This window comes from Pinus tabuliformis, chromosome J (genome assembly GCF_031772625.1).
Source record: "Pinus tabuliformis cultivar Carrire ecotype Pingquan chromosome J, CPIR1, whole genome shotgun sequence".
Classification (NCBI taxonomy): domain Eukaryota; kingdom Viridiplantae; phylum Streptophyta; class Pinopsida; order Pinales; family Pinaceae; genus Pinus; species Pinus tabuliformis.
In genome coordinates, this window is record NC_142295.1 from 1,301,826,829 (window position 1) to 1,301,847,381 (window position 20,553).

Genomic DNA, 20,553 nt, shown 5'->3' on the forward strand with positions numbered 1-20,553 from the left:
CCTGATATACCAGGTACTTCATCTTTTTCGAAATCTTTGTTCCTTGAATTTTCTAGAAGTCCTGAAGATAAAATTGTAGATGATAAAATTCATGAGGTATTGTTGAGGTCCGAGAACGAAGAAGAACTTATTGGAATTATTTTAGATTTACAAAAAAGAGGCATTGATACTTCATCCTTAGTGTCAAAAAAAGATAAGGAAGAGTTTTCGGAGGTTGTTACTTCAGAATTACTGTTAGAAGAAGAAGATTTGAATCAACTCAAAGAGCTTGATCCTTTTGAAGTTTTGCTCAAATCCAAAACTGGTTTACCCCTCCCAAATTGGAGTTCCTTTGTCAGTGGTTTGCAAAGTCCAAATAGTCCTTTTCGTACTAATACTTTATCTTCTGCCTCTGCTAGTCCAAATAGTCCTCAGACACTATCTCACACTAGTTCTGGTCCCACCGGTCATACAATACCCGTTATCACTGCTCCTCCATTCATTATTCCTATACCTGCTAGGTATGCTCCACTAGCTCTCCCTGTTGTTTTACATGATCTTCCTAGCAAATATGCTGCCAGAATTCCAACTGGCGAGGAGATGAAGATATCACAGCAGAGGAACATGTGGATAGGTTCAATGATTTTGTTGACAGGGAAGAAGTGGATGATGAATATGTAAAACTAAGATTGTTTGCTCAAACTTTCATTGGGGAAGTCAGAAAATGGTTTAAAGCTCTTAGAGCCGGAAGCATTCATAGTTGGGTAGAATTTGAAGATAGCTTTCTAAGGAAATGGGGAAACAGAACCAACCCTGTCCAAGCCCTTATTGAATACAACAATCTTAGAAGAGCTCCAGAGGAAACTGTCCAAAACTTCTCTAAGAGGTTTAATAAAATATAAAATTCTATTCCAGCTCATTTGAAACCTCCTGAAGCTTTGGCACAGTTGAGATATGCTGAATCATTTGATTCATATTTCTATCTTTTACTTAGAGAAAGGGAGTCTGCGTCTCTTGCTGACATGCAAAATGATGCAATTAAGGTGGAGGTGAACATGATTGCTGCTAAGAAATCAAAGATGGCAAAGACTAAGCTGAAGGAAGAAGAGAAACCTTCTACCTCTGCTCCAGTAGACAAGTTTGAAACAATGATGAAAACCATGGAAAAATTGATGGACCGACTAGCTCTTGGGAATGTTTTTGCTCCTCCAGCACAGCAGGAACCTCAGTTCAGGAACCCTCAGTTCAGAAGACCTCAGAATCAGCAAAGGCCAAGAGACAACAGAAATCAGCAGTCAGATCCTCCAGTGAAACCTCCCTTCCAACAAAATTTGGTAGATGAAGAAGATGAGCCTGAAGTCCCTGAGGAATCAATCCATTGTTTTGATGAATAAGTGTCAGGGATTTTCTTGAATAAGGAGGAACATGATGAGTCCAGTATGATAAAATCAGGAGAAGAGCCTTCAGATTTTTTAAAGGGCTATCAGCACACTATCTTTGAGATGCAAAAGTAGTACAATCTTAGGAATAGAGATGTTCCTATTACAGCAAACAAAGCACAGCCCAAAAAGAATACCTCAAGGACAGTTGAAGAGAAAAAGGAAAACTCAAAGGTGGTTGAAGGTAAGGATGATTCTCCTCTTGTCAAAAAGGACATTCAAATTCTTTCTCCTCCTAAAGAAATTGACAAGACTACTTCTGTTTTTAATCTTGAGAATGAGATTGCAAAAATTAAGATATCAGTCCCTTTTAATGAAATTATCAAGGTAGACAAATACAGAAGCAAAATTGTTGAAATGCTTCATTCACGACCAGGAGTGGCTGATATCCTAAATGTACAAGAAGATAATCCTGTTATCTGTTTGGGTCCAAGACTTGAGGATGAACAAAATGAAGAGTTTCCCCCTTTCTACATAAGCATTAGCATTCATGATATGACTCTACATAATGCTATGTTAGACTCAGGGGCATCACATAATCTCATGCCTAAGGTAATCATGGAAAGACTGGGGTTAGAGGTAACTAGGCCATATAAGGATTTATTTTCCTTTGATTCAAAAAGAGTCCAATGCATTGGTTTGATAAAAGATGTTGTTGTGGGGCTCACACAAATTCCAGCAAAAACAATTGTTATGGACATTGTTGTTGCAGACATTCCACCAAAGTTTGGGATGCTTCTTTCAAGGTCATGGCAGCAAAAATCAAGGGCACAATGCAGATGGATCTTACATATGCTACCATCCCAGTGTTTGGTGAACAAAGGAGGTTGTATCGCGAGACAAGGATGGCCTACATGGTAAGCAACAAAGACAAGCCTCAAAATTTTCCTATTTATTCATGTGATACTGGTCTTGAATCAGCTATCCTTTTCAATGAATCAGTTGGAAGGGAATCACAAGATGAACTTGCGGAAAATCAGTGTCAAGAAGGGTAGCAAGGAGATGAAAGAGACATCATGGGCTGCTGGTCGTTATACTTTGATGGATCAGCAGGAAAAGAAGGGGCAGGAGCTGGGATTTGGATCACTAGTCCAACTGAAGAAAGTAAGTTTCTCTCATACAAATTAAACTTTGATTGTACCAACAATATGGCTGAGTACGAATCTTTGATTTTAGGTTTGGAAGCCTTGATAAAATTGAAAGCTAAAAACATTGCTGTTTGTGGAGATTCTGAATTGGTAATTAAAAAAGTAGAAGGTGCATATCAAACTAAGGATACAAGGATGAGAGCATACAGAAACTTAGTGTTGGAGATGTTGGAAAAATTTCAATCCTATTCTTTTAGCATCAAAACTAGAGATCAAAACTCTATTGCAGATTCTCTTGCTGTTTCTGCCAGTCTCTTTATCATTCCTAAGTACTCTTCTGAAAATTATGAAGTAGAGGTTCGCCATAGACCAGTCATACCAGATAATATCACAAATTGGCAAGTTTTTGAGGATGATCAGCATGTAAGGAACTTCATTGAATTAAAAGAAGAGTTTGAACACAATCAGATAGATCAGCAAAATATGTTAATAGAGTCAAAGGAAAGTTCTGAAGTCTTACAATTACAAAACAACTTAATTCCTAAAGGCCTCATTCCTCTTGAGAAATTATTTGATCAAAATGATGTGTTCAAAGCACCAAGACTACAAGCTAATGAAGAAGAAGTAGAAAGCTGCAATTTAGGAGACTCGGTTGTGCCTAAGATAGTCAAGATTTCAAAATTCCTTTCAGCTGATATGAAGACTAAATATGTTGAGATGATGAAAAGATTCATTGATGTTTTTGCATGGAGTTATGCTGACTTGAAACAATATGACTCTTCAATCATACATCATATCATTCCTATTAAGCAGAATGAAAAGCCTTTTAAGCAGAAGTTAAGAAGAATTAATCCTCTTCTAATGCCATTGATTGAAAAAGAAGTGAAAAAGCTCTTTGATGCTAAAATTATTGTTCCAATCAGATTCTCAAATTGGATTGCTAATTTGGTACCAGTCAGAAAAAAGAATGGCGAGATCAGAATTTGTATAGACTTCAGAAACTTAAATAAAGCTTCATTGAAAGATAATTACCCCCTCCCCAAAATGGATTTCATTTTGCAAAACATTGTTGGTTCATAAAGGATGTCTATGCTTGATGGTTTCTCAGTGTACAATCAGATTCTTGTTCACCCAGATGATCAGGAGAAAACGGCCTTCACTACACCATGGGGAACATTCATGTATGCAAAAATGCCATTTGGCCTCATGAACGCGGGACCACTTTCCAGAGAGCAATGGATATTGCTTTTGCTGAAGAAAAGGACAAATCAGTGGTGGTTTATCTTGATGACATCACAGTTTTTTCAAAAAGGGAAGAAGACCACTTAAAGCACCTCGAAAGGATCCTACTGAAGTGTAGGAGGTTTGGTATTTCTCTAAACCCAACCAAAAGTATTTTCGCTTTAACTTCTGGCAAACTGCTTGGTCATATTATTTCCAAAGAAGGAATTAGGATTGATCCTAATAGAGTTAGTGAAATTCAAAAATTAGATCTACCAAGGAGTAAGAAGGAGATTCAATCCTTTCTTGGGAAAGTTAACCTGTTAGAAGATTCATTCCTAATTTTGCTGAAGTTGTCAAAAACATAACAAAGATGTTAAAGAAAGGAGCAGATTTTAAATGGACAGTTGAAGCAAAGAAATCATTTGAAGAGATCAAGAAGGCACTTACCCAAGCACCAGTACTTATCAGCCCAGATTTTACCAAGGAGTTCCTTATCTTCACATTCGCTTCTGAAGACACAATTGCTGGAGTTTTACTGCAAAAAGGAAGTCAAGGTATTGAACAACCCATTTCTTTCTTTAGCAAGACATTAGCCAATGCTGAATTGAAATATAATATCTTAGAGAAACAAGCCTATGCATTGGTGAAAGTAATTAAGGATTTCAGAATCTATGTTTTGCACTCTCACATTGTTGCCTACGTCCCAAATGCTGTTATAAAAGATATTCTTACACAAGCTGATCCAGATGGAAAAAGCGGAAAGTGGATAGCAAAACTATTGGAGTATGACATTGAGATCAAACCCACAAAGTTGGTAAAGGGTCAAGGCCTAGCCAAATTGTTGACTCAATCAAATTTGGACTGTATTGATATTAATTTAAGCACAGAAATCTCAGAAATTTCTGAAAATGAAGAGGAATTGGTCCAAATAAATGAGAAATTCTTGATCTCAGAATGGTACAAGGATATAGCATTTGTTTTGCAGCATAATAGAGCTCCTGATAATCTTTCAAAATCCAAAGCTCGGTTTACCAAATTGAAATCTCTCAGATATTTTGTGTATGACCAAAATTTGTTTTGGAAAGATGCAGGAGGAATATTATTAAACTGCCTCATTGAAGAAGAAGCTGATAAAGTAATTGATGAGTTTCATAAAGGGGATTGTGGAGGACATCACTATTGGAAAGCCACTGCAAACAAGGTCTTGAGAGCTGGCTATTTTTGGCCAAATATGTTTAGAGATATCTATAAAAAGATAGCCACATGTCATGAATGTCAAGTGTTTGAAGGAAAGAGAAAGCTTATGCCACTGCCTTTGGTTCCTATTTATGTTGAAGCACCTTTCCAACAATGGGGATTAGACTTTATAGGGGAAATCCATCCTCCTTCATCAGGACAGCATCGCTGGATCCTCACAGCCACCGATTACTTTACAAAATGGATAGAAGCAATACCCACAAGGCAAGCAAATGATTCAGTGATTATTTCTTTCTTAGAAAATAATATATTATCAAGATTTGGTTGCCCAATTAATATCATTACAGACAATTCTCAAGCTTTCAAGTCCAAAAGGATGATTAATTTTGGTCATCAGTATCACATCTCCCTTGGACATTCCAATGCTTATTATCCATAGGGAAATGGTTTGGCTGAGTCATCAAACAAGAGCCTTGTGAGAATCATTAAGAAGCTGCTGCAAGAAAATAAAAAAGCTTGTCATTTGAAACTGAGATATGCTTTGTGGGCTGACCGGATTTGCACAAAGAGGTCCATTGGAACATCACCATATGAGCTAGTATATGGGGCAGAGGCTATATTTCCAACATCCCTTGGAGTACCAGTAATGAAGTTGATTCAAGGACTAGAAGAGGAACCAAATGCTATACAACGAAGGATCAATCAGCTAATAGCTTTGCAAGAGAAAAGAAATGAGGTGTTTGATAGTCATCAACAAAACCAGAACAGAATCAAGAGAGCATTTGACAAAAATATCAAAGAAGTTACATTCCAGATCCATGATAAAGTCTTGAAATGGGAAGCTAGAATTGAAGAGAAAGGTAAACATGGTAAATTTGAAAATTTGTGGAAAGGGCCATATCAAATTTCTGCTTTCCATGGGAATAACACCTACATTCTACAAGAGATTGATGGAACACCATATGCTGGAGGACCTATTAATGGCAGGTTCCTAAAGCATTACAATTGATCAAATCTCTGCCAAGTTTCTCACAACATTGTATATAACTGTTTTATTAGTCTTTCTTTGTTGCAAATAAATGACAAGCTGAACAGGAAGCTCAAGCCCGAGGTGAAGACTCACAAAGCTAGAAAAGGATGCTTGTCAACTCCATCTATGTTTTCATAAATTGGACAAAGCACTGGACATACGAGTTCTTAGTGTACTACAAGAGCACTCTATCCCAAGTGGAGCCACTGTTATCACTTAGAACTAAAATTGATATATGTAACTTTTCATCCTAGCCCGATGACAAAGGTCAGTGCTAGTCTATTTTTGTTTTAATTTTCTTCGCTTAGAATATGAAGTTTTGAAGAGTTTTTGAGTCAAGTTATTCTCAGCTCCCATTGGTTCCCCTCCATCTACCATTGTTTTATAGCCACCTGTTATCTTATGTCAGTCACCGTGCCTTTTTGTAATTTCGCAGCGCAATCCCAATTAGGCAATTTCGCAGAGCAATCCTGATTAGGCAGTTTCGCAGCTCATCATTCAAATTTAAAACTGAGAGCGCTGCGAAATCATGGATTCGTACATTTCGCAGCGAATCTTTCCCGAAATGTCAAGTCCGTTATGTGATTCATAGCCCGTGTCTTCTCATGTCAGCTCATGTACCCCTCTTATCACATTTCACCACTCATTGCCACTATCACCACCACTAGATCTATTGATACGCATGAATCATCATTTCTAAGAAAGACCACCGTGCATAAATCTTAATGATGGTCGTAAGTCTTGCATGAATGACAAATCTGCAAGATTACAACTTGAAAGATTTTAAGCGGCAAAATTTAAAATTCAACTACAAAGATATTCAAGCGAGGCTGAATTCAAATAGAAGCTGAATCACAATTCCAACCGGAGCTGGTAGTCATTGTTTGCGAAGATTTAGAAGAATCAATGGAGAAAAAGGAGGACATATCTGGCAAATGTCTAAGGATTGAGCCTGAAGGCTTAGATATAACACTGAGAAATAAAGAGGTGGAGAAAGCATTTAAAAAGGCCGGGTACTGGAATTTTTGTAAAAAATTACAAGGAGGACACGCACAGGTAATTAAAGAATTTGCACTTAACTTCACAGGCTTGAATTCAAAAGTAGCCATGATAGAATTGCAGGTTTCGCGAGAAGTGATATCTACTGTGACGGAGATCCCAAGAGGACAAGAGCAATGGTTTAAAAACTTCAAGTTTGACATGAATCCTTGCAAGGAGTTTTTGAAGGATGAATTTGTAAATGAAGATTTAAGTAAGGCAGTGCCCAGGAGTTATGTCAAAGAATATTATGCTCATTTACTCATCTGCATATAGAAATATCTGACTTGTGAAGGAAGGTATAACAAGGTTTACTCTTACCATTTTAAACTCCTTTTGCATTTCACCGGGAAGGTCTCGATAGACTTACCTTTTTATCTTTTCCGTAGTTTGAGTAAGATGTGTGATAAGGTACAGTTGAGGAAAGAGGATTGTGAAACCTCTTTGTTTCATCATGGTTTGATCAAACTACTGGTTTTAGATGGGCTCCAAAAGGTAGACAGAGATTGGAATTCATTCATTTTTATGGCTGGATTCAAAATCCAGACTGGCCTCACTCCTCTACCTGCTAGAGATTTTACAATAGCTGAGCTCCAAACAAAAACAAGAGCTAAAAGAGTTCCAAATTCACAAGTAAGAAAACAAGTGAAGCCACTCATCATCCAAGATCAACCTCAGCAATCAACTAAGAAAAAATCTCATGGTAAAAAGACTGTACCTGAAACAAGAACATTTGAAGTAGTCTCAAGGATAAGAACAAGAACCCAGATGAATAAGGAAAAAGGTAAAGCTATAGCAGTCGAAGAAGGTCCAGTGTCCAAGGGAAGTTTAAATGACTTATCACAGGCTATTGACTTTGAGCAGTCTCTACCAGTTCAAATTGAGTTGATACAGTCAGAACAAGAAAGCACCAAGAAAGCCAAGGCCTCAAAAAAGCTTAAATTTGATGAGCCAGATGAGGAGTTTGTTTTTAAACCTAGAAGACCTATGACAAGGAGATTCCAGCAAGTACAGGAAGCACTGCCAAGAACAGAGGAAACAAGGGAAGGGACACCACGTTGGCAAAAGAGAGACACAGGCAAAACAATCATTACATCTAAAGAAGATAATATAGCAGACCTGAAGAGCCAATTAGAATCAGCTAAGCATGAGATTGCCAAATTGAAGAAAGCTGCTAGAAGACATGCAGTCATACAAGCAAACTATTATAGAATTAAAACTCTATGGGAAGAGAATGCAACAATAGAAGTGGTTGATTGCAATACACAATCTCAAACCTGGACAGTACCAGCAATCAAAGAAGCCAAGTACATCAGAATGATCAATATGCAACTGAGAGCTGGGAATAAGGTTATGAAGAAACAAATTGAAGATCTGAAGGCACAGCTAAGCCAGCTTAAAGGACTTGCTAAATGAGTTTTCATTTCAAGTAAGATTTTGTTTCAAAATTTTGATAAGTTTGCTTGATATTATTTTTCTGAACAAATCTAAATCCCTATTCGGCCTTTGGAAAATCTAAAGAAGTTTTTGGCAATCAAGCACTCGGTTAATAAATGTCTCAGGTTAAAAACAAGTTGTTTTAAATAACTCAAGAGTTTCGTAGCGCACTATGAAACTGTTGAAAGTGATGATTTCAACATAAATCAAGCAGTTTTGAAGTTGAAGAGGGAAAATTTTGAAGGACAGTTGTGTACAACGAGAACACCTGAAGTTACAACAGCCAATCAGACTAGCACAAGTGTAAATAAATAGTTTGAATAAAAAAAGTGGCATTTTGTCATATCATGAGGAAATTGAAGCATGTATCAGACAGCTTGAATACGTTTTCTTTTTTGTTTTCGAAATAGTGGATGACACATCATCAAATCAGGTTTCATAACAGCGTACAACACATCAAAACGTGGCCACCGTCATATTTTGAGGGACAACAATTAAAAACCGACTTATGAAGATTTGAAGATCATAAAGCCGAGAAGCAAGGATAGTCTCCTAATTTTTCTGGACAGTAAAGAAGATATAACATCCAAGGCCAACATGGAGCATTAAACACCCATCTCAGCCAAACTGAAAGAGAACCAGATGTCATAGAAAGGAATCATCTTAATTATAGCCATCATGCATGTAATATGGAGTTAGAGTCATAGTTGATTTAGATCTGTAAAAACTCCAGTCAACACTTTGTTGTATTTATTAAGTAGTTAGAGTTTAAGAGTTGTAAGTAATAGAAGTAGTTTTAGAATTCCCCTCATGCTGGAGGAGGAATCTCGATCAGTTAGAATAAGAGCTCTATATATAGGTGAAAGAGCAATGTAATCAGGGTTGGAAAATTTATGGAAAAGCTTGTATTTAGCCTATGTAAGACTCATTTTCAGTAATACATGCTTGACTTTACTTCTCAGGATTAATGAAGGATTTTTTATGTTCAGAATATGTGATGTTGTCCTTTTCTTAATTCTTACAGTGGTATGGATGTATAATCACTCAGAATTCAATGAATGTGCTCTGACTTCCTCTATACATTTATAAACTGTGTGGTCCCATATGAGTTTATGTTCTGAATGGTTAAATGTTGAATGCCCTGACTTCCATGTAAGGTTGAGTTTATTGTTATATTGAGGTGTTGTTGACTCCATAAGCCCAATGGATCGTTGTTTAATGTGTTTACACCATTCATATTTTTCACAGTTCTTCTATAAGAGTTAGCCATCTTATCTTTAATCAAAATCATTAGTCCATCAAGAGAGAGCCCTCTCAGGTTGAGGAGGCTAAGCCTTAGCCTAGTCGGTTTGAAATAGTTACTTAGAGTCAACCTGCCCAGCAGCCTATCAGGATCTAATTTTGAGATAACACGGTCATTTAAATATCAAGTTCCTAAAAGCAAGAAAAACAATGACTCGAATCAAGGAAATAGAAATACCTAGTAAGCAAAATCAAATGGATGATTTGAGGAATGTGATCAAAGCTAAGCTAAATAGTTTTATATGTGTCATGGAAGCTAATATATATGGTATGGAAACAAATTTTAAGAAAGACATGGAATATTTGAAGAAAGACATGGAAGGTTTGAAGGAAGGTGGGATAAAGGTGCTACAAGAAAGGCCTCCTAATGACGAAAAGGTACTAGAGGAAAGTCATGATGAGAAAAAAATAAAATTCAATAATGATTTCTGAGAATCTAACATTGGATTGAAGACCCACCATATTCCAAATATCGATATGAGGGAGTTTGATGGCAAGGATCCCTAACATGGATACTATAGATGGATAAATATTTTGATCTACATGATGTGAAACTATTACAAAAGGTATGTATTTCATCTTTATATTTAGAACCGGATCAATTTTTATGGTATAAAGGGATTTGTTCTCAGAAGCCACTTGTCACTTGTAAATTTTCATGGAGGAGATGATAGCACATTATGAGGATACAAAGAGAAACACCTTCTTTAGCCAATTGATAAATATCAAACAAAAGGGTTTAATCGCAAAGCACATTGAGGACTTCCAAAAATTGAATATAAGGGTAGATGATATTCCAGAGAAGTAGAGGATTGATGTCTTCATAAGCACATTAAAGGATAAGATTCAACATGAGATTCATCTTTGGGAATTGTTGTAGCAGCTACAACCACCCTCCAAAATTTTGCCTTAGCTTCGTTTTGGAGCCTCCCTACCAACCATCCTTAGTAGCACATCTTGCATTGTCAAGCACATGAGCTTCAATGGTTTTCTACCAGCATGAAAACATGTGCATGATATCTTGTTGCATTACCCTCACAGGTTGCTTCCCCTGACTTCGGCCAGCTTCTAGCTGAGCAACTCCCTTATGTTATAGACATTTTTGTGCCTTACAGCATGAAGCATGAAATGTCCATAATCTAAGGGATCCATAGTCCCTAAACATGTTGTTCCTACCCCTAGAGGAACAAGGTCAGCAAACCACAGCACTGAATAAAAGTTCTCCACCTGAAAACACTCAAAAACAAGGCAATTCTGGATCATGTCAACTGCTCCACTGAGCATCTGCGCTGAATGTCAACTTCTCCACTGTCTACCTATGCTGAATGTCAACTGCAAAGAAGGCTACCTGTGCTGGGCGAGTTTGGACAAGTGGCACAGTCATTCCTCAAGGTGTTAATGCCCAGGAAGCTTCCAAAATGACACTTGGATCAGGGAATTTGACTGGTGATGAGTAAGAGGGTCTAGATCTCCAAGTGGAAGCAAGAACCTCCAAGTGGACTCAAGAACTGAAGAATAATTGAAGTGAGAGAGGACACTAGTCAGCTTCATGCCAGTCTCAAGCTGACTCATCCTTTCTCCAAAACTCCTATATATAGATCTCTCTCACGAGGTCTAGGGAGGCTGGAATCTTGTGAATGAAAAGAATTGCTGTTGGTTTGAGTTTAGAACTATTGGGTGATTTGCTTTGAAGGAGGTGAAGAGGAGATTTCTTTCTGCTGGGAAGGTGATGCTGGATTGGGCCTCTTATGGTTGTATCACTTCCTGAACTTTACTTCTTCCATTAATAAATCATTTGAGGTTCTTCTATATGCATGTGTCTCAATGATGTATTGTTATACTTGTGTATTTGATTTATTCTAATCCTTGAATCAATTATGAATGTATGATTCTTGTAGTTTCCCTCTCTTGCCATTTTGCAGGATCTTGGTGTAGCTGGGCCAGTGAAAGAGCAAGGAGCTGGGAGCAAGCAGCAAGGAGAGAAGATTGGATCAACCATTAGCGAAAGACATCGGTTAGTGGACCTCTTTCTCCCCTATTTTACTTTCATAAAGAAGAAATCTTAGATAGCTTTGCTTTGATTGTTGCTGAGGTACTATCACCCTTAGAGTGGGATAGGGTCATTCCGTATTGGATACTTTTCCCAACAACAAATTGGCGACTCCGGTGGGGATCGTGTCTTGCTGGTTGTTTGTGTTTTTTCTATTCATTTCCTAAACACAGGGAGTACCGAATCGAACTGCATTTGGATCTTTCAAATGCAAAGTAGAGGGCAGCTACTTTAGCTCAGTTTCTGGGCATGTTTATGATTTGAAGAGCTGATCCACAAGGACTCTGAATAGCTCTTAGTGATAGCTTTTCATCCTCCTTTTCATCCTTTAGTGTGTACTTGATTGATAGCTTTGATTTGGCCAAAAACTGTTGATTTTTGAGCAATCTGTGTCCCAGAACCTGAGAAAAACGAGAGTCTCTCTCTTCATTGCAGACACTGTGAAGGCAGTCTGCATTTCATCGCAGGTCCCGAAGGGGCTACCTGCGCTGAATGTCAAACTGACAGTGTTCTACCTGTGCTGAACCAGTTTTGCCTTGTGCAACTGAGGTTCTCTGCTTTCTGTTGCCCTGTTTTCATCCCTGTTTTTGCAGCCTATTATCAGTCAATGTACCTATCTGAAACCACCTTTCTTTGCCACTATTCCGCCTTGGTTGTATAAAGAAACTGTATTTGTTCTTTGTGTATTTCTTATATCATTTGCAGTTTCCCATAATGAAAGTGAACTAGTCTTGCTGTGGCCTCTTAGATCTAGACCTGTGATAAGTGTCGTTCTGATCTTAAGAGTTAGTTTGTTTGTTGTTCATAGCTGATTGAGCTTTTGCTTTCGTCATATGGTTTGAATTTCTGTATTTCTAGTGTTGAAACAAGTAAATATTAAGGTGTCTTTTGATTTTGGACAAAAGCTTGTTTGTTTTCACTTGAAATTGAATTCAAAGTTATACAACAGCTTTATTTTTGTAGTACATCAAAATTAAGAAGGAGAAAAGAAATACCTGCATTGTGCATGTGCATTTTGACAGCTTGCATGTTGATTTAGGAAAAAGTGCATTAGTGTGTGCTCTATGATCTGTGTGAAAAGATGATGTCTTTCTTTTCCCTCAGTAGTTAAGATTTTCATAAGTTGAAAAGATTGAAAAAGCTTGCTTCTCATCTTTGGACTGCATTTAGGAGTTGTACCATACATCTCGTGGTGATCCATAAAGGCAAACTGCTAAACAAGATCAACCTAAAATGAATTGAATTTACATAACAACGCTTTGAAACATAATGCAAACACATAGAGGTCTAAGCTAGAGACGTGTTCCGGCGTCGTTAAACGTGATATCGTAGCATTGAGTGGTTGGGTGATTCCTCCACGGTGAAGCGATAAGTATCAATACGGACTTGTGCTCCCACGTACCGTCGCGTATATATTGGGAGACCCCTATAGGAACAAAGCCTTTATCCATAGGAAGCCGTGTCGGCCGCCCTACTAATCGCAATGCAGTGAACACAACATTCACGAAGATCGACCACCCGTACCGTAAAACGTATTCTGTGGTTTTGCGAAAAGTTTGGCACACCCTCTGCCTAGATCTCCAGAGTAGTTTCTTTTGGCCTTTTTCAAACTCTATAACTGAAAAAGTCCATCCGAGCATTTGTCACTTCGGGCTCGTTAAAACATCGAAGGAGACTAGACTCATATTTAGCTTTTTCTCGACTCTTAAAAAGTGAAAAAGCAAGTTGTGTCTAAAGCGTTGTTATAAAATTTATTTCAAACGGAACATAATCACCTCCTATTCCTGCGTTGATCTGTAGGTCAAGAACATGGAACACACCAACCAAGGAATTCCACATGATGGAAATCCTAGTCCTTTCTCCTCTTGGGGAGAAGTTGGTGCGCCCCACATGGCCACATTGTCGCTTCCAGGACTGACAATTGGCCTGCCAATTTGGCTATTCTCCACCAATGTAGTTCAGAACACCATGGTTCCTGAACAGTCGAGTCAACAGTTAGATCAGTCTAGAGCTGCCCACCATCCTTCTACTTCCTATAACTCTTCCTCCAATCCTTCATCTTCGCAAGGTAGAGCCGGCAAAAGCCAAGCTCCCATGTAGAAGAAGGAGAAGAAGAAGAGAGAGAAGAAGAAGAAGGAGCCTAAGGCGACTGGGGGCAAGAAAAAGACATCTGACAAAAATCCACACATAGCACAGACCGGGCCTAAATCGCCATGTGTCATATGTAGAGGAGACCACTTCCATAGAGATTGTCCCTGTATTCCCCGGATACTAAGGGACTGGTCCCCTCGTTTGCGCAGTTCAGGAGCATCAACCTCTGATAGCCATGTTGAATGCTTACCGTCAACCAGCAAAAGTGAAGGTTCAAGACAAAGAGGGGGAGCAAGATCCCCCTACAGACTGTGTGAAGGCGATCACGCCATCCACCGTTGTCCCTTCTTAGACGAAGCGAAGAGAGTTTTGGAAGATCGTCTGGTTTCACCGTTGAGACTTCCTTCTGGATACAAAAAACTCGTGCCCAGTCCTTCGTTGATTGAGAATACATCTAGCCCGCTCAAGTGGTCGGCTGAAGCGTCAGTCATTGAAAATGAACCTACTGAATCCAGACCGGACGAAAGTCCAAAGGTCGAAACGGCAGTTGACCCGGTTCTCCCTTTAGAAGTTTCATCTTCAAATGACACCGTCACTGAAGATTCATCTTCAAATGGCACCCTCATTGAAGAGAATAAGGATGACACCATCCAGATTCTTTTCATCAACACAGACTCTGACGAGCGTCAGGGAAATTCGCCCATTCCTTTATCGCAGGAAGGAACATCGTCAGGGTCATATCCGGCCGTGTATTCGGTCCCACCACCAAGCAACCTGGTTGTGTCCTTTGATTGGAACCAACCAGGCAGACCCCGGTTGCCAGCGAGTATACCATTTAGAATCATAGTCCAAATATACAGAATGGTAATGGCTGGCACTATCATTGATGAAGGGGCATCTGTGAGTATCCTTTCCTCTATTGCTTGGAAAGCACTGGGTTCCCCGGCGCTTTTGCCTGAGATAAGAAATCTCTCAGGTTTCGATAAAGGAACAAGTCGACCATTAGGGATCCTCCCCAATGTGCCTGTTACATTGAAAGGGAAGACCGTTCAAATGAACGTGATGGTCGTTCAAGGACCCTTGGATTATAACCTACTCCTTGGACGAGACTATATATATTGCATGGGAGCAATAGTCTCCTCTCTCTTTAGAGTAATGTGTTTTCCACACGAAGGAAGGATGGTCAAGCTCATAGACCAACTTTCATTTCCGGGATCACGCATCACAAATAGTCACATACCAACCCTGAATGGTCTATTCAATCAAGAAATGCCTCCACCCCCAGTCCTCCTTCCCGATGAGTGCGAGTGATTCGGAAAGATGGGACTGGAACCCAGGGGGCATGCATCCTGATCTGCTTTGGGCAGAGAAAACCTTGGGTATAAGATAGAATTTCCGCGGAAGAATATGACTAGTCTGTACCCCGTCCGTGGTTGGAAGAGGGGTTGTTCTAGAATAGGATTCTTTTGTCAAAGTTACGTGTTTGACAACAGTCATTCACACTTGTCTATTTCGGTAGGCATTGCCAAGGAAGTGTTTTGTTTGAAAGATTAACGAGACAATCTTTGGGTAACTAGAAAGAGGTAAGCCTCCCTCAATAACACAAATGTTTTGTCTTTGAGTAGTGTTCTTCTCTTGTCGCAAGTAGCTTCTCTCTTGTCCCAAGTAGTTGTTCTCTTGCGATCTTGCGAATAATCTGTTAAAAGTTGGGCTGACGAGAAGACAAGTATCGCATAAGACCCGTTAAAAATAACGAGAAGACAAGTATCGTTAACATTAGACTAGCAAGACGACAAGTAGCTATGAACACCCAAAGAAAAGCAGTGGTGAGAAGGAGGAGGGGCAGCCTTGAAATTGTATTTTATACCTAGGGGCATGCAAACCTTTTGGAATGCAAGCTAAGAGCGGTTAATTATCTATTTTTTGGGTTAGCCGTTTCTGAACTTGTATAAAGAAAGGATATGGAGTAAAGCTTAGTGAAGATGAAACTCCTTAAAAAATAGAGATCTCACAGGGGACATTTCTTAATCTTATGACTGGTATTTACGAGCAGTTTTAGCATAAAGTTCATGCTCGTTAAAAAATAAACGCAAGATCCGAGCAGTTTTAACGCGGTCTTCATGCTTGTTAAAAAATAAATATAAGTAGTGAGCAATGTTTCCTCCAGAGTTTAAGCTCATTTTTAAATAAAAAATGAACCTATCCCGGTAAATAACCACTGTGATCGTAAATTTATCAGCCATAAAAACCTTGGTCGTGTTTGCACCTGCCACCTCCACTTTTCATTTGGCCGATCGTTCACCTCCATATGATTGTTTACCCATTTTGAGGAACAACTGCGAAGAGTGATTTCACCTAGCCATCCTTGTGACACTGCCGTGATTGGAAAATTCCAACCTGTACCTGGAATCTGCTGCTATTCCTGTTTATCACTCATTCCTCAAAAGACGAGTCTTTTTTAAGCTCTTTTCATCTGACTCGTAAAATATGAAATGTTTGCCGAGTTTTGGCCTTCCAGCTCGTTAAAGTGACCGGAAGATCTATCCCTCATCTAGATTTTAATCTTTTTGGACCTGAGGGATTATTGCACAAAAAGGTCGAGCGCTTGTTTTATTCGGCTCGTTAAAGTTATCGAAAACTCATCCCTTTTGTATCGTTTTATACTTTTTCGGAATTAGGGGATTATATGACGAAAAAGGAATTTTGGAGTTAAATTTATGTACCTTTTCAGACTCTCTAAAAATGAAAAGGACCGAGTTTTCCTTATCGTTAGACTCGTTAAAATGATTAAATAGCGACAAACTTGTCTTTAGACGAGAACGAGTTTCCCTATCGCTAGGCTCGTTAAAACATAGTGATGGGCTTGCCCGAAGGGCAGGTTAGAGAACAAGCATATGTTATCCTCCTCAAGCTTGACAAAAATAAAGAGGTACTGGTCAGAAATGACTGGGGAAAGAATTGGGAGAACCTCAAAGCTTTAATGGTAGCAAGTCGCTCTTGAACATGACACTTTTCCTCCGTGCCACATCGGGTTGGGTTGTTTCATTCACCGGTCTCATCACCATGGTCTCGCAAAACCATCCACATTTGGGGTAATGCTACCGATCCATCGCATCAGTGTTGTTATATGTTCAAGAGCTGTCGTTCAGAAAGAGTCAACCGTGTCCCATCCACTACCATACATCATCTTTCATCCTTTCATGACTGCCACCCTGAATCATATTTCACAGATTGTTTTCACCTCCATTAAAATCATTAGCTCCGTTCCGTGTCACTGATGTGGGATTCATTAAGGCCCTCCTTTGACGGATCGCTTCTTGTCGACTTCGGCTCATTATCCAAGAAGTTGGTCTAGGAACAACCCCCTCAGTACTTTGAAGCTTGCATGCCTCAATGGCAAGTTTCTCACTTCCGGCGATAGGTATACATCAATGACCTTCGACCAGAAGATTTTGCGTGGTGTTTGACGCCAAGTCTTATATTCACACCACGTGAATTGTACTGCAGTACCTTGAGGGTCATTATCATTATCGGTGATTCCTCTCGCGCTTGTTAACGGTTTACATCATTGACCGGTAATCAAGCGATGTCTTTCCATGTTCGACTTCAGCACAATTCTCACATGGATCGACTTGCACTTAGAGTGAAGATAGAATGAGTTTGAAGACCCCGGATCTAGTTTCATCCATCTGGGCTGCGATATATATTCAGGAAATATAAAGACATTTTACATGTACATCATTGCAGTAGATGATCATCCTACTCAAAGGATGATAATTTCAGCAGAGAATTATCAGTCTACCAACAGACGATTGTCTGTTCTATGTACAAAAAATGTATTTATAAAGCTGAGCATGGGAATGCCCGCCTCAGCTAGATCATGAAAGCAGTATGAAAAATAATGTATTGTATTGTATCTTATTACAGGTCACCTCTCAGCGATTGAATGAACTTCGGATCCTCCTGATAAAGCATTTCACCCGATAAACGACCTCATACTTTAGAGGGCAACTGTTATAGACATTTTTGTGCCTTACAGCATGAAGCATGAAATGTCCATAATCTAAGGGATCCAAAGTCCCTAAACATGTTGTTCCTACCCCTAGAGGGACAAGGTCAGCAAACCACAACACTGAATAAAAGTTCTCCACCTGAAAACACTCAAAAACAAGGCAATTCTGGATCATGTCAACTGCTCCACAGAGCATCTGCGCTGAATGTCAATTGCTCCACTGTCTACCTGCGCTAAATGTCAACTGCAAAGAAGGCTACCTGCGCTGGGCGAGTTTGGACAAGTGGCACGGTCATTCCTCAAGGTGTCAATGCCCAGGAAGCTTCCAAAATGACACTTGGATCAGGGAATTCGACTAGTGATGAGTAAGAGGGTCTAAATCTCCAAGTGGAAGCAAGAACCTCCAAGTGGACTCAAGAACTGAAGAATAACTGAAGTGAGAGAGGACACTAGTCAGCTTCATGCCAGTCTCAAGCTGACTCATCCTTTCTCCAAAACTCCTATATATAGATCTCTCTCATGAGGTCTAGGGAGGCTGGAATCTTGTGAATGCAAAGAATTGTTGTTGGTTTGAGTTTAGAACTATTGGGTGATTTGCTTTGAAGGAGGTGAAGAGGAGATTTCTTTCTACTGGGAAGGTGATGCTGGATTGGGCCTCTTATGGTTGTATCACTTCCTGAACTTTACTTCTTCCATTAATAAAGCATTTGAGGTTCTTCTATATGCATGTGTCTCAATGATGTATTGTTATACTTGTGTATTTGATTTATTCTAATGCTTGAATCAATTATGAATGTATGCTTCTTGTAGTTTCCCTCTCTTGCCATTTTGCAGGATCTTGGTGTAGCTGGGCCAGTGAAAGAGAAAGGAGTTGGGAGCAAGCAGCAAGGAGAGAAGATTGGATCAACCATTAGCGAAAGACATCAGTTAGTGGACCTCTTTCTCCCCTATTTTACTTTCATAAAGAAGAAATCTTAGATAGCTTTGCTTTGATTATTGCTGAGGTACTATCACCCTTAGAGTGGGATAGGGTCATTCCGTATTGGATACTTTTCCCAACAACACCTCAAGAATTTTCACAATTATGGAGGGTAACCAATCTTCCCTCAAGAAATTGCACAAACCTGACTCACAACCTATTGGGCTCAGAAATTGCGCAATCCTATGTGTCAATATTCTAAGAGAAAACTACGTAATCTAACCAAGCAGGACTGCTCAGCCCATAAATTACACAATTCTAGGTAGCAGACAATTGCTCCTCCCATAAATTGCGTAACCCCTTTAGACAACTAACCCATATCCCTCCGAGAAATGCACAAATTTCTCCATGTTGCATGTTCCATCAGGTTGACTAGTTCCACCCGGGACCAAGAAAACTTGACTTTTAATGCATGGGTTGCCTTTTCCAGAAATAGTAAAAAGCAACATGAAAAAATAATCCCTAGATTTTAGGGAGCTATTTATAGCAATTGGAGGTTAGATGCAAAGATCATTTTACAATATTTCCTCCAAGTGTCGCTATTTCCTAGATTTGTGGCATGTGTGTCATGAGCTTCAAACTTATTTATTTGACACTTTAGAGCTCACTTCTTCACATTGATCTTGGATCTTTCACATCCCACAGCACATCGAGGAGTCTTTAACACATCCACCTCAGCTATTTCTGGGTAAGTCCACTTGACTTGTCTTTTGCAACATTTCTGTCACTTTTTGTGTTTTGGCTTGTGTAAGTGATGTATGCTTCATTTCTGTGAATGCTTGTTGTTGCTTACATGCATATTAGCTTGTACTAGCACCATTTCAATTTTTTTTAGCATCTCATGGTTGTCGCATGCATGACACTATTTTGCATGAATGATTGTCGATTCGAGGACTCGCTTCACACACATGCATGTTGCTCCATTTTCTGAATCTTGCATTCACATCCACATTTTCTTTCAGTTGTCTTTCGGCGGGTCTGGGCAGCTTAAGCCAGGACTTTGCCTCACTAAGATAGACTTGAGCAATCCTGAGATGGAAGGCTCTACCTTCCTCCTAGACATTGCACATTTCTACCCAGTGATTTTCCTTGATTCGTGCATTGCACAATTTTTAGGGGCAGTGACTCCTGATCAAGAAAATTGTGTAATGCAGTCATTGGACCTGCAACCCTTGCCACCTCGGATTGTGCATTGTGCAATCCCAAGACCCTCCAGGCGAGTATGGATTGTAAATTGTGCAATTCCAGTAGTCAAACAGCCTCCCAGTAGTCTGGACTACCTTTTCTGCAATCCTTGCTAGAAAAATTGTGCAATCCTTACCAATCAATCCACACGAATGTTCCATGTCGTTTCTCAAGTTTGCTTTGGTTTCAGCTGACAGATTTATTTCCATGCATGTCACCATGTTTCCAAGTATTATAGGTGTTCATCCAACTCGCATCAGTTCAGGATCAATGGTCTCCAAGAGAGCAAAATCAAAGGACACTGATGGAAGTGCAACTGGAGTAGCAGTTGAGAGAGTGTCTACAAGTTTTCCAATCTATGAAGACACCAAGCTAATTGTAGACAACGACATCAAGATGAAATGGAAAGAGGTCAATGATGCATTTTCAGGCACATTTTGGGAAGACCTCAAAGACCACCAATTATATGTGGAAATTAACAAGTATTACTTGTACCAGATTG